Consider the following 14,702-nt stretch of genomic DNA (forward strand, 5'->3'; position numbering starts at 1 on the left):
CATTTTGAGGCCGAAAAAATTTTTGACTTTTTTTGCCCGAAAAAAACGCCATACTATACTATGACGTTTTTTATGACTTTTTGAGGCCATACTAAAGTATGACTTTTTTTTGCCTGATTTTGACGCCATACTATACTATACTATGACGTTTTTTATGACATTTTGAGGCCGAAAAAAATTTTGACTTTTTTTACCCGAAAAAAAAAACGGCATACTATACGATGACGTTTTTTATGACATTTTGAGGCCGAAAAAATTTTTGACTTTTTTTGCCCGAAAAAAACGCCATACTATACTATGACGTTTTTTATGACATTTTGAGGTCTATTTTTTTTTGTGACTTTTTTTGCCCGAAAAAAACGCCATACTATACTATGACGTTTTTTATGACTTTTTGAGGCCATACTAAAGTATGACTTTTTTTGCCTGATTTTGACGCCTTACTATACTATGACGTTTTTTATGACATTTTGAGGCCGAAAAAAATTTGGACTTTTTTTGGCCGAAAAAAACGCCATACTATAGTATGACGTTTTTTATGACATTTTGAGGCCATACTAAAGTATGACTTTTTTTGCCTGATTTTGACGCCTTACTATACTATGACATTTTGAGGCCGAAAAAAATTTGGACTTTTTTTGCCCGAAAAAAAACGCCATACTATACTATGACGTTTTTTATGACATTTTGAGGCCGAAAAAAATTTTGACTTTTTTTGCCCGAAAAAAACGCCATACTATACTATGACGTTTTTTATGACTTTTAGAGGCCGAAAAATTTTTTGACTTTTTTTGCCCGAAAAAACGCCATACTATACTATGACGTTTTTTATGACATTTTGAGGCCGAAAAATTTTTTGACTTTTTTTGCCCGAAAAAAACGCCATACTATACTATGACGTTTTTTATGACATTTTGAGGTCTATTTTTTTTTGTGACTTTTTTTGCCCGAAAAAAACGCCATACTATACTATGACGTTTTTTATGACATTTTGAGGCCGAAAAAAATTTGGACTTTTTTTGCCCGAAAAAAACGCCATACTATACTATGACGTTTTTTATGACTTTTTGAGGCCATACTAAAGTATGACTTTTTTTGCCTGATTTTGACGCCATACTATACTATGACGTTTTTTATGACATTTTGAGGCCGAAAAAAAGTTGGACTTTTTTTGGCCGAAAAAAACGCCATACTATACTATGACGTTTTTTATGACATTTTGAGGTCTATTTTTTTTTGTGACTTTTTTTGCCCGAAAAAAACGGCATACTATACTATGACGTTTTTTATGGCATTTTGAGGCCGAAAAAAATTTGGCCTTTTTTTGCCCGAAAAAAACGCCATACTATACTATGACATTTTTTATGACTTTTTGAGGCCGAAAAAATTTTTGGACATTTTTTGCCCGAAAAAAACGCCATACTATACTATGACGTTTTTTATGACATTTTGAGGTCTATTTTTTTTTGTGACTGTTTTTGGCTGAAAAAAAAGCCATACTATACTATGATGTTTTTTATCACATTTTGAGGTCGAAAAAAATGTTGACTTTTTTTGCCCGAAAAAAACGCCATACTATACTATGACGTTTTTTATGACATTTTGAGGTCGAAAAAAATTTTGACTTTTTTTGCCCGAAAAAAACGCCATACTATACTATGACGTTTTTTATGACTTTTTGAGGCCGAAAAAAATTTTGACTTTTTTTGCCCGAAAAAAACGCCATACTATACTATGACGTTTTTTATGACTTTTTGAGGCCATACTAAAGTATGACTTTTTTTGCCTGATTTTGACGCCATACTATACTATGACGTTTTTTATGACATTTTGAGGCCGAAAAAAATTTGGACATTTTTTGCCCGAAAAAAACGCCATACTATACTATGACGTTTTTTATGACATTTTGAGGTCTATTTTTTTTTGTGACTTTTTTTGCCCGAAAAAAACGCCATACTATACTATGACGTTTTTTATGACATTTTGAGGTCTATTTTTTTTTGTGACTTTTTTTGCCCGAAAAAAACGGCATACTATACTATGACGTTTTTTATGACATTTTGAGGCCGAAAAAAATTTGGACTTTTTTTGCCCGAAAAAAACGCCATACTATACTATGACGTTTTTTATGACTTTTTGAGGCCGAAAAAATTTTTGACTTTTTTTGCCCGAAAAAAACGCCATACTATACTATGACGTTTTTTATGACATTTTGAGGCCGAAAAAAATTTGGACTTTTTTTGGCCGAAAAAAACGCCATACTATACTATGACGTTTTTTATGACATTTTGAGGTCTATTTTTTTTTGTGACTTTTTTTGGCCGAAAAAAACGCCATACTATACTATGACGTTTTTTATGACATTTTGAGGCCGAAAAAATTTTTGACTTTTTTTGCCCGAAAAAAACGCCATACTATACTATGACGTTTTTTATGACATTTTGAGGTCGAAAAAAATTTGGACTTTTTTTGGCCGAAAAAAACGCCATACTATACTATGACGTTTTTTATGACATTTTGAGGCCGAAAAAAATTTGGACTTTTTTTGGCCGAAAAAAACGCCATACTATACTATGACGTTTTTTATGACATTTTGAGGCCGAAAAAAATTTGGACTTTTTTTGCCCGAAAAAAACGCCATACTATACTATGACGTTTTTTATGACTTTTTGAGGCCATACTAAAGTATGACTTTTTTTGCCTGATTTTGACGCCATACTATACTATGACGTTTTTTATGACATTTTGAGGCCGAAAAAAATTTGGACTTTTTTTGGCCGAAAAAAACGCCATACTATACTATGACGTTTTTTATGACATTTTGAGGCCATACTAAAGTATGACTTTTTTTGCCTGATTTTGACGCCTTACTATACTATGACATTTTGAGGCCGAAAAAAATTTGGACTTTTTTTGCCCGAAAAAAAATGCCATACTATACTATGACGTTTTTTATGACATTTTGAGGTCGAAAAAAATTTGGACTTTTTTTGCCCGAAAAAAACGCCATACTATACTATGACGTTTTTTATGACATTTTGAGGCCGAAAAAAATTTGGACTTTTTTTGGCCGAAAAAAACGCCATACTATACTATGACGTTTTTTATGACATTTTGAGGCCGAAAAAAATTTGGACTTTTTTTGGCCGAAAAAAACGCCATACTATACTATGACGTTTTTTATGACATTTTGAGGCCATACTAAAGTATGACTTTTTTTGCCTGATTTTGACGCCTTACTATACTATGACATTTTGAGGCCGAAAAAAATTTGGACTTTTTTTGCCCGAAAAAAAACGCCATACTATACTATGGCGTTTTTTATGACATTTTGAGGTCGAAAAAAATTTGGACTTTTTTTGCCCGAAAAAAACGCCATACTATACTATGACGTTTTTTATGACATTTTGAGGCCGAAAAAAATTTTGACATTTTTTGCCCGAAAAAAACGCCATACTATACTATGACGTTTTTTATGACATTTTGAGGCCGAAAAAAATTTGGACTTTTTTTGGCCGAAAAAAACGGCATACTATACTATGACGTTTTTTATGACATTTTGAGGCCGAAAAAAATTTGGACTTTTTTTGGCCGAAAAAAACGCCATACTATACTATGACGTTTTTTATGACATTTTGAGGTCTATTTTTTTTTGTGACTTTTTTTGGCCGAAAAAAACGCCATACTATACTATGACGTTTTTTATGACATTTTGAGGCCGAAAAAAATTTAGACTTTTTTTGGCCGAAAAAAACGCCATACTATACTATGACGTTTTTTATGACATTTTGAGGCCGAAAAAAATTTGGACTTTTTTTGCCCGAAAAAAACGCCATACTATACTATGACGTTTTTTATGACTTTTTGAGGCCATACTAAAGTATGACTTTTTTTGCCTGATTTTGACGCCTTACTATACTATGACGTTTTTTATGACATTTTGAGGCCGAAAAAAATTTGGACTTTTTTTGGCCGAAAAAAACGCCATACTATACTATGACGTTTTTTATGACATTTTGAGGCCATACTAAAGTATGACTTTTTTTGCCTGATTTTGACGCCTTACTATACTATGACATTTTGAGGCCGAAAAAAATTTGGACTTTTTTTGCCCGAAAAAAAAAACGCCATACTATACTATGACGTTTTTTATGACATTTTGAGGCCGAAAAAAATTTTGACTTTTTTTGCCCGAAAAAAACGGCATACTATACTATGACGTTTTTTATGACTTTTAGAGGCCGAAAAATTTTTTGACTTTTTTTGGCCGAAAAAAACGCCATACTATACTATGACGTTTTTTATGACATTTTGAGGCCGAAAAAATTTTTGACTTTTTTTGCCCGAAAAAAACGCCATACTATACTATGACGTTTTTTATGACATTTTGAGGTCTATTTTTTTTTGTGACTTTTTTTGCCCGAAAAAAACGCCATACTATACTATGACGTTTTTTATGACATTTTGAGGCCGAAAAAAATTTGGACTTTTTTTGCCCGAAAAAAACGCCATACTATACTATGACGTTTTTTATGACTTTTTGAGGCCATACTAAAGTATGACTTTTTTTGCCTGATTTTGACGCCATACTATACTATGACGTTTTTTATGACATTTTGAGGCCGAAAAAAATTTGGACTTTTTTTGGCCGAAAAAAACGCCATACTATACTATGACGTTTTTTATGACATTTTGAGGTCTATTTTTTTTTGTGACTTTTTTTGGCCGAAAAAAACGCCATACTATACTATGACGTTTTTTATCACATTTTGAGGTCGAAAAAAATGTTGACTTTTTTTTCCCGAAAAAAACGGCATACTATACTATGACGTTTTTTATGGCATTTTGAGGCCGAAAAAAATTTGGCCTTTTTTTGCCCGAAAAAAACGCCATACTATACTATGACGTTTTTTATGATATTTTGAGGCCGAAAAAAATGTTGACATTTTTTGCCCGAGAAAAACGCCATACTATACTATGACGTTTTTTATGACATTTTGAGGCCGAAAAAAATTTGGACTTTTTTTGCCCGAAAAAAACGCCATACTATACTATGACGTTTTTTATGACATTTTGAGGCCGAAAAAAATTTGGACTTTTTTTGGCCGAAAAAAACGCCATACTATACTATGACGTTTTTTATGACATTTTGAGGTCTATTTTTTTTTGTGACTTTTTTTGGCCGAAAAAAACGCCATACTATACTATGACATTTTTTATGACATTTTGAGGCCGAAAAAATTTTTGACTTTTTTTGCCCGAAAAAAACGCCATACTATACTATGACGTTTTTTATGACATTTTGAGGTCGAAAAAAATTTGGACTTTTTTTGGCCGAAAAAAACACCATACTATACTATGACGTTTTTTATGACATTTTGAGGCCGAAAAAAATTTGGACTTTTTTTGGCCGAAAAAAACGCCATACTATACTATGACGTTTTTTATGAAATTTTGAGGCCGAAAAAAATTTGGACTTTTTTTGCCCGAAAAAAACGCCATACTATACTATGACGTTTTTTATGACTTTTTGAGGCCATACTAAAGTATGACTTTTTTTGCCTGATTTTGACGCCTTACTATACTATGACGTTTTTTATCACATTTTGAGGCCGAAAAAAATTTAGACTTTTTTTGGCCGAAAAAAACGCCATACTATACTATGACGTTTTTTATGACATTTTGAGGCCATACTAAAGTATGACTTTTTTTGCCTGATTTTGACGCCTTACTATACTATGACATTTTGAGGCCGAAAAAAATTTGGACTTTTTTTGCCCGAAAAAAACGCCATACTATACTATGACGTTTTTTATGACATTTTGAGGCCGAAAAAAATTTGGACTTTTTTTGGCCGAAAAAAACGCCATACTATACTATGACGTTTTTTATGACATTTTGAGGCCGAAAAAAATTTGGACTTTTTTTGGCCGAAAAAAACGCCATACTATACTATGACGTTTTTTATGACATTTTGAGGCCATACTAAAGTATGACTTTTTTTGCCTGATTTTGACGCCTTACTATACTATGACATTTTGAGGCCGAAAAAAATTTGGACTTTTTTTGCCCGAAAAAAAACGCCATACTATACTATGACGTTTTTTATGACATTTTGAGGTCGAAAAAAATTTGGACTTTTTTTGCCCGAAAAAAACGCCATACTATACTATGACGTTTTTTATGACATTTTGAGGCCGAAAAAAATTTTGACATTTTTTGCCCGAAAAAAACGCCATACTATACTATGACGTTTTTTATGACATTTTGAGGCCGAAAAAAATTTGGACTTTTTTTGGCCGAAAAAAACGGCATACTATACTATGACGTTTTTTATGACATTTTGAGGCCGAAAAAAATTTGGACTTTTTTTGGCCGAAAAAAACGCCATACTATACTATGACGTTTTTTATGACATTTTGAGGTCTATTTTTTTTTGTGACTTTTTTTGGCCGAAAAAAACGCCATACTATACTATGACGTTTTTTATGACATTTTGAGGCCGAAAAAAATTTAGACTTTTTTTGGCCGAAAAAAACGCCATACTATACTATGACGTTTTTTATGACATTTTGAGGCCGAAAAAAATTTGGACTTTTTTTGGCCGAAAAAAACGCCATACTATACTATGACGTTTTTTATGACTTTTTGAGGCCATACTAAAGTATGACTTTTTTTGCCTGATTTTGACGCCTTACTATACTATGACGTTTTTTATGACATTTTGAGGCCGAAAAAAATTTGGACTTTTTTTGGCCGAAAAAAACGCCGTACTATACTATGACGTTTTTTATGACATTTTGAGGCCATACTAAAGTATGACTTTTTTTGCCTGATTTTGACGCCTTACTATACTATGACATTTTGAGGCCGAAAAAAATTTGGACTTTTTTTGCCCGAAAAAAAAAACGCCATACTATACTATGACGTTTTTTATGACATTTTGAGGCCGAAAAAAATTTTGACTTTTTTTGCCCGAAAAAAACGCCATACTATACTATGACGTTTTTTATGACTTTTAGAGGCCGAAATATTTTTGTGACTTTTTTTGGCCGAAAAAAACGCCATACTATACTATGACGTTTTTTATGACATTTTGAGGCCGAAAAAATTTTTGACTTTTTTTGCCCGAAAAAAACGCCATACTATACTATGACGTTTTTTATGACATTTTGAGGTCTATTTTTTTTTGTGACTTTTTTTGCCCGAAAAAAACGCCATACTATACTATGACGTTTTTTATGACATTTTGAGGCCGAAAAAAATTTGGACTTTTTTTGCCCGAAAAAAACGCCATACTATACTATGACGTTTTTTATGACTTTTTGAGGCCATACTAAAGTATGACTTTTTTTGCCTGATTTTGACGCCATACTATACTATGACGTTTTTTATGACATTTTGAGGCCGAAAAAAATTTGGACTTTTTTTGGCCGAAAAAAACGCCATACTATACTATGACGTTTTTTATGACATTTTGAGGTCTATTTTTTTTTGTGACTTTTTTTGCCCGAAAAAAACGCCATACTATACTATGACGTTTTTTATGACATTTTGAGGCCGAAAAAAATTTTGACTTTTTTTGCCCGAAAAAAACGCCATACTATACTATGACGTTTTTTATGACATTTTGAGGTCTATTTTTTTTTGTGACTTTTTTTGGCCGAAAAAAACGCCATACTATACTATGACGTTTTTTATCACATTTTGAGGTCGAAAAAAATGTTGACTTTTTTTTCCCGAAAAAAACGGCATACTATACTATGACGTTTTTTATGGCATTTTGAGGCCGAAAAAAATTTGGCCTTTTTTTGCCCGAAAAAAACGCCATACTATACTATGACGTTTTTTATGATATTTTGAGGCCGAAAAAAATGTTGACATTTTTTGCCCGAGAAAAACGCCATACTATACTATGACGTTTTTTATGACATTTTGAGGTCGAAAAAAATTTGGACTTTTTTTGCCCGAAAAAAACGGAATACTATACTATGACGTTTTTTATGACATTTTGAGGCCGAAAAAAATTTGGACTTTTTTTGGCCGAAAAAAACGCCATACTATACTATGACGTTTTTTATGACATTTTGAGGCCGAAAAAAATTTGGACTTTTTTTGCCCGAAAAAAACGCCATACTATACTATGACGTTTTTTATGACTTTTTGAGGCCATACTAAAGTATGACTTTTTTTGCCTGATTTTGACGCCTTACTATACTATGACGTTTTTTATGACATTTTGAGGCCGAAAAAAATTTGGACTTTTTTTGGCCGAAAAAAACGCCATACTATACTATGACGTTTTTTATGACATTTTGAGGCCATACTAAAGTATGACTTTTTTTGCCTGATTTTGACGCCTTACTATACTATGACATTTTGAGGCCGAAAAAAATTTGGACTTTTTTTGCCCGAAAAAAAACGCCATACTATACTATGACGTTTTTTATGACATTTTGAGGTCGAAAAAAATTTGGACTTTTTTTGCCCGAAAAAAACGCCATACTATACTATGACGTTTTTTATGACATTTTGAGGCCGAAAAAATTTGGACTTTTTTTGGCCGAAAAAAACGCCATACTATACTATGACGTTTTTTATGACATTTTGAGGCCATACTAAAGTATGACTTTTTTTGCCTGATTTTGACGCCTTACTATACTATGACATTTTGAGGCCGAAAAAAATTTGGACTTTTTTTGCCCGAAAAAAAACGCCATACTATACTATGACGTTTTTTATGACATTTTGAGGTCGAAAAAAATTTGGACTTTTTTTGCCCGAAAAAAACGCCATACTATACTATGACGTTTTTTATGACATTTTGAGGCCGAAAAAAATTTTGACATTTTTTGCCCGAAAAAAACGCCATACTATACTATGACGTTTTTTATGACATTTTGAGGCCGAAAAAAATTTGGACTTTTTTTGGCCGAAAAAAACGGCATACTATACTATGACGTTTTTTATGACATTTTGAGGCCGAAAAAAATTTGGACTTTTTTTGGCCGAAAAAAACGCCATACTATACTATGACGTTTTTTATGACATTTTGAGGTCTATTTTTTTTTGTGACTTTTTTTGGCCGAAAAAAACGCCATACTATACTATGACGTTTTTTATGACATTTTGAGGCCGAAAAAAATTTGGACTTTTTTTGCCCGAAAAAAACGCCATACTATACTATGACGTTTTTTATGACTTTTTGAGGCCATACTAAAGTATGACTTTTTTTGCCTGATTTTGACGCCTTACTATACTATGACGTTTTTTATGACATTTTGAGGCCGAAAAAAATTTGGACTTTTTTTGGCCGAAAAAAACGCCATACTATACTATGACGTTTTTTATGGCATTTTGAGGCCGAAAAAAATTTGGCCTTTTTTTGCCCGAAAAAAACGCCATACTATACTATGACGTTTTTTATGATATTTTGAGGCCGAAAAAAATGTTGACATTTTTTGCCCGAGAAAAACGCCATACTATACTATGACGTTTTTTATGACATTTTGAGGTCGAAAAAAATTTGGACTTTTTTTGCCCGAAAAAAACGGAATACTATACTATGACGTTTTTTATGACATTTTGAGGCCGAAAAAAATTTGGACTTTTTTTGGCCGAAAAAAACGCCATACTATACTATGACGTTTTTTATGACATTTTGAGGCCGAAAAAAATTTGGACTTTTTTTGCCCGAAAAAAACGCCATACTATACTATGACGTTTTTTATGACTTTTTGAGGCCATACTAAAGTATGACTTTTTTTGCCTGATTTTGACGCCTTACTATACTATGACGTTTTTTATGACATTTTGAGGCCGAAAAAAATTTGGACTTTTTTTGGCCGAAAAAAACGCCATACTATACTATGACGTTTTTTATGACATTTTGAGGCCATACTAAAGTATGACTTTTTTTGCCTGATTTTGACGCCTTACTATACTATGACATTTTGAGGCCGAAAAAAATTTGGACTTTTTTTGCCCGAAAAAAAATGCCATACTATACTATGACGTTTTTTATGACATTTTGAGGTCGAAAAAAATTTGGACTTTTTTTGCCCGAAAAAAACGCCATACTATACTATGACGTTTTTTATGACATTTTGAGGCCGAAAAAATTTGGACTTTTTTTGGCCGAAAAAAACGCCATACTATACTATGACGTTTTTTATGACATTTTGAGGCCGAAAAAAATTTGGACTTTTTTTGGCCGAAAAAAACGCCATACTATACTATGACGTTTTTTATGACATTTTGAGGCCATACTAAAGTATGACTTTTTTTGCCTGATTTTGACGCCTTACTATACTATGACATTTTGAGGCCGAAAAAAATTTGGACTTTTTTTGCCCGAAAAAAAACGCCATACTATACTATGACGTTTTTTATGACATTTTGAGGTCGAAAAAAATTTGGACTTTTTTTGCCCGAAAAAAACGCCATACTATACTATGACGTTTTTTATGACATTTTGAGGCCGAAAAAAATTTTGACATTTTTTGCCCGAAAAAAACGCCATACTATACTATGACGTTTTTTATGACATTTTGAGGCCGAAAAAAATTTGGACTTTTTTTGGCCGAAAAAAACGGCATACTATACTATGACGTTTTTTATGACATTTTGAGGCCGAAAAAAATTTGGACTTTTTTTGGCCGAAAAAAACGCCATACTATACTATGACGTTTTTTATGACATTTGGAGGTCTATTTTTTTTTGTGACTTTTTTTGCCCGAAAAAAACGCCATACTATACTATGACGTTTTTTATGACATTTTGAGGCCGAAAAAAATTTTGACTTTTTTTGCCCGAAAAAAACGCCATACTATACTATGACGTTTTTTATGACTTTTAGAGGCCGAAAAATTTTTTGACTTTTTTTGGCCGAAAAAAACGCCATACTATACTATGACGTTTTTTATGACATTTTGAGGCCGAAAAAATTTTTGACTTTTTTTGCCCGAAAAAAACGCCATACTATACTATGACTTTTTTTATGACATTTTGAGGTCTATTTTTTTTTGTGACTTTTTTTGCCCGAAAAAAACGCCATACTATACTATGACGTTTTTTATGACATTTTGAGGCCGAAAAAAATTTGGACTTTTTTTGCCCGAAAAAAACGCCATACTATACTATGACGTTTTTTATGACTTTTTGAGGCCATACTAAAGTATGACTTTTTTTGCCTGATTTTGACGCCATACTATACTATGACGTTTTTTATGACATTTTGAGGCCGAAAAAAATTTGGACTTTTTTTGGCCGAAAAAAACGCCATACTATACTATGACGTTTTTTATGACATTTTGAGGTCTATTTTTTTTTGTGACTTTTTTTGCCCGAAAAAAACACCATACTATACTATGACGTTTTTTATTTTATTTTGAGGCCGAAAAAATTTTTGACTTTTTTTGCCCGAAAAAAACGCCATACTATACTATGACGTTTTTTATGACATTTTGAGGCCATACTAAAGTATGACTTTTTTTGCCTGATTTTGACGCCTTACTATACTATGACATTTTGAGGCCGAAAAAAATTTTGACATTTTTTGCCCGAAAAAAACGCCATACTATACTATGACGTTTTTTATGACATTTTGAGGCCGAAAAAAATTTGGACTTTTTTTGGCCGAAAAAAACGCCATACTATACTATGACGTTTTTTATGATATTTTGAGGTCTATTTTTTTTTGTGACTTTTTTTGGCCGAAAAAAACGCCATACTATACTATGACGTTTTTTATGACATTTTGAGGCCGAAAAAAATTTGGACTTTTTTTGCCCGAAAAAAACGCCATACTATACTATGACGTTTTTTATGACATTTTGAGGCCGAAAAAAATTTGGACTTTTTTTGGCCGAAAAAAACGCCATACTATACTATGACGTTTTTTATGACATTTTGAGGTCTATTTTTTTTTGTGACTTTTTTTGGCCGAAAAAAACACCATACTATACTATGACGTTTTTTATGACATTTTGAGGCCGAAAAAAATTTAGACTTTTTTTGGCCGAAAAAAACGCCATACTATACTATGACGTTTTTTATGACATTTTGAGGCCGAAAAAAATTTGGACTTTTTTTGCCCGAAAAAAACGCCATACTATACTATGACGTTTTTTATGACATTTTGAGGCCGAAAAAAATTTGGACTTTTTTTGCCCGAAAAAAACGCCATACTATACTATGACGTTTTTTATGACATTTTGAGGCCGAAAAAAATTTGGACTTTTTTTGCCTGATTTTGACGCCTTACTATACTATGACGTTTTTTATCACATTTTGAGGTCGAAAAAAATGTTGACTTTTTTTGCCCGAAAAAAACGGCATACTATACTATGACGTTTTTTATGACATTTTGAGGCCGAAAAAAATTTAGACTTTTTTTGGCCGAAAAAAACGCCATACTATACTATGACGTTTTTTATGACATTTTGAGGCCGAAAAAAATTTGGACTTTTTTTGGCCGAAAAAAACGCCATACTATACTATGACGTTTTTTATGACATTTTGAGGTCTATTTTTTTTTGTGACTTTTTTTGCCCGAAAAAAACGCCATACTATACTATGACGTTTTTTATGACATTTTGAGGCCGAAAAAAATTTTGACTTTTTTTGCCCGAAAAAAACGCCATACTATACTATGACGTTTTTTATGACATTTTGAGGTCGAAAAAAATTTTGACTTTTTTTGGCCGAAAAAAACGCCATACTATACTATGACGTTTTTTATGACATTTTGAGGCCGAAAAAAATTTGGACTTTTTTTGGCCGAAAAAAACGCCATACTATACTATGACGTTTTTTATGACATTTTGAGGCCGAAAAAAATTTGGACTTTTTTTGCCCGAAAAAAACGCCATACTATACTATGACGTTTTTTATGACTTTTTGAGGCCATACTAAAGTATGACTTTTTTTGCCTGATTTTGACGCCTTACTATACTATGACGTTTTTTATGACATTTTGAGGCCGAAAAAAATTTGGACTTTTTTTGGCCGAAAAAAATGCCATACTATACTATGACGTTTTTTATGACATTTTGAGGCCATACTAAAGTATGACTTTTTTTGCCTGATTTTGACGCCTTACTATACTATGACATTTTGAGGCCGAAAAAAATTTGGACTTTTTTTGCCCGAAAAAAAACGCCATACTATACTATGACGTTTTTTATGACATTTTGAGGTCGAAAAAAATTTGGACTTTTTTTGCCCGAAAAAAACGCCATACTATACTATGACGTTTTTTATGACATTTTGAGGCCGAAAAAAATTTTGACATTTTTTGCCCGAAAAAAACGCCATACTATACTATGACGTTTTTTATGACATTTTGAGGCCGAAAAAAATTTGGACTTTTTTTGGCCGAAAAAAACGGCATACTATACTGTGACGTTTTTTATGACATTTTGAGGCCGAAAAAAATTTGGACTTTTTTTGGCCGAAAAAAACGCCATACTATACTATGACGTTTTTTATGACATTTTGAGGTCTATTTTTTTTTGTGACTTTTTTTGGCCGAAAAAAACGCCATACTATACTATGACGTTTTTTATGACATTTTGAGGCCGAAAAAAATTTAGACTTTTTTTGGCCGAAAAAAACGCCATACTATACTATGACGTTTTTTATGACATTTTGAGGCCGAAAAAAATTTGGACTTTTTTTGCCCGAAAAAAACGCCATACTATACTATGACGTTTTTTATGACTTTTTGAGGCCATACTAAAGTATGACTTTTTTTGCCTGATTTTGACGCCTTACTATACTATGACGTTTTTTATGACATTTTGAGGCCGAAAAAAATTTGGACTTTTTTTGGCCGAAAAAAACGCCATACTATACTATGACGTTTTTTATGACATTTTGAGGCCATACTAAAGTATGACTTTTTTTGCCTGATTTTGACGCCTTACTATACTATGACACTTTGAGGCCGAAAAAAATTTGGACTTTTTTTGCCCGAAAAAAAACGCCATACTATACTATGACGTTTTTTATGACATTTTGAGGCCGAAAAAATTTTTGACTTTTTTTGCCCGAAAAAAACGCCATACTATACTATGACGTTTTTTATGACTTTTAGAGGCCGAAAAATTTTTTGACTTTTTTTGCCCGAAAAAAACGCCATACTATACTATGACGTTTTTTATGACATTTTGAGGCCGAAAAAATTTTTGACTTTTTTTGGCCGAAAAAAACGCCATACTATACTATGACGTTTTTTATGACATTTTGAGGCCGAAAAAAATTTGGACTTTTTTTGGCCGAAAAAAACGCCATACTATACTATGACGTTTTTTATGACATTTGGAGGTCTATTTTTTTTTGTGACTTTTTTTGCCCGAAAAAAACACCATACTATACTATGACGTTTTTTATGACATTTTGAGGCCGAAAAAAATTTTGACTTTTTTTGCCCGAAAAAAACGCCATACTATACTATGACGTTTTTTATGACATTTTGAGGTCTATTTTTTTTTGTGACTTTTTTTGGCCGAAAAAAACGCCATACTATACTATGACGTTTTTTATCACATTTTGAGGTCGAAAAAAATGTTGACTTTTTTTGCCCGAAAAAAACGGCATACTATACTATGACGTTTTTTATGATATTTTGAGGCCGAAAAAAATGTTGACATTTTTTGCCCGAGAAAAACGCCATACTATACTATGACGTTTTTTATGAC

This window comes from Toxotes jaculatrix, chromosome 8 (genome assembly GCF_017976425.1).
Source record: "Toxotes jaculatrix isolate fToxJac2 chromosome 8, fToxJac2.pri, whole genome shotgun sequence".
Taxonomy (NCBI): domain Eukaryota; kingdom Metazoa; phylum Chordata; class Actinopteri; family Toxotidae; genus Toxotes; species Toxotes jaculatrix.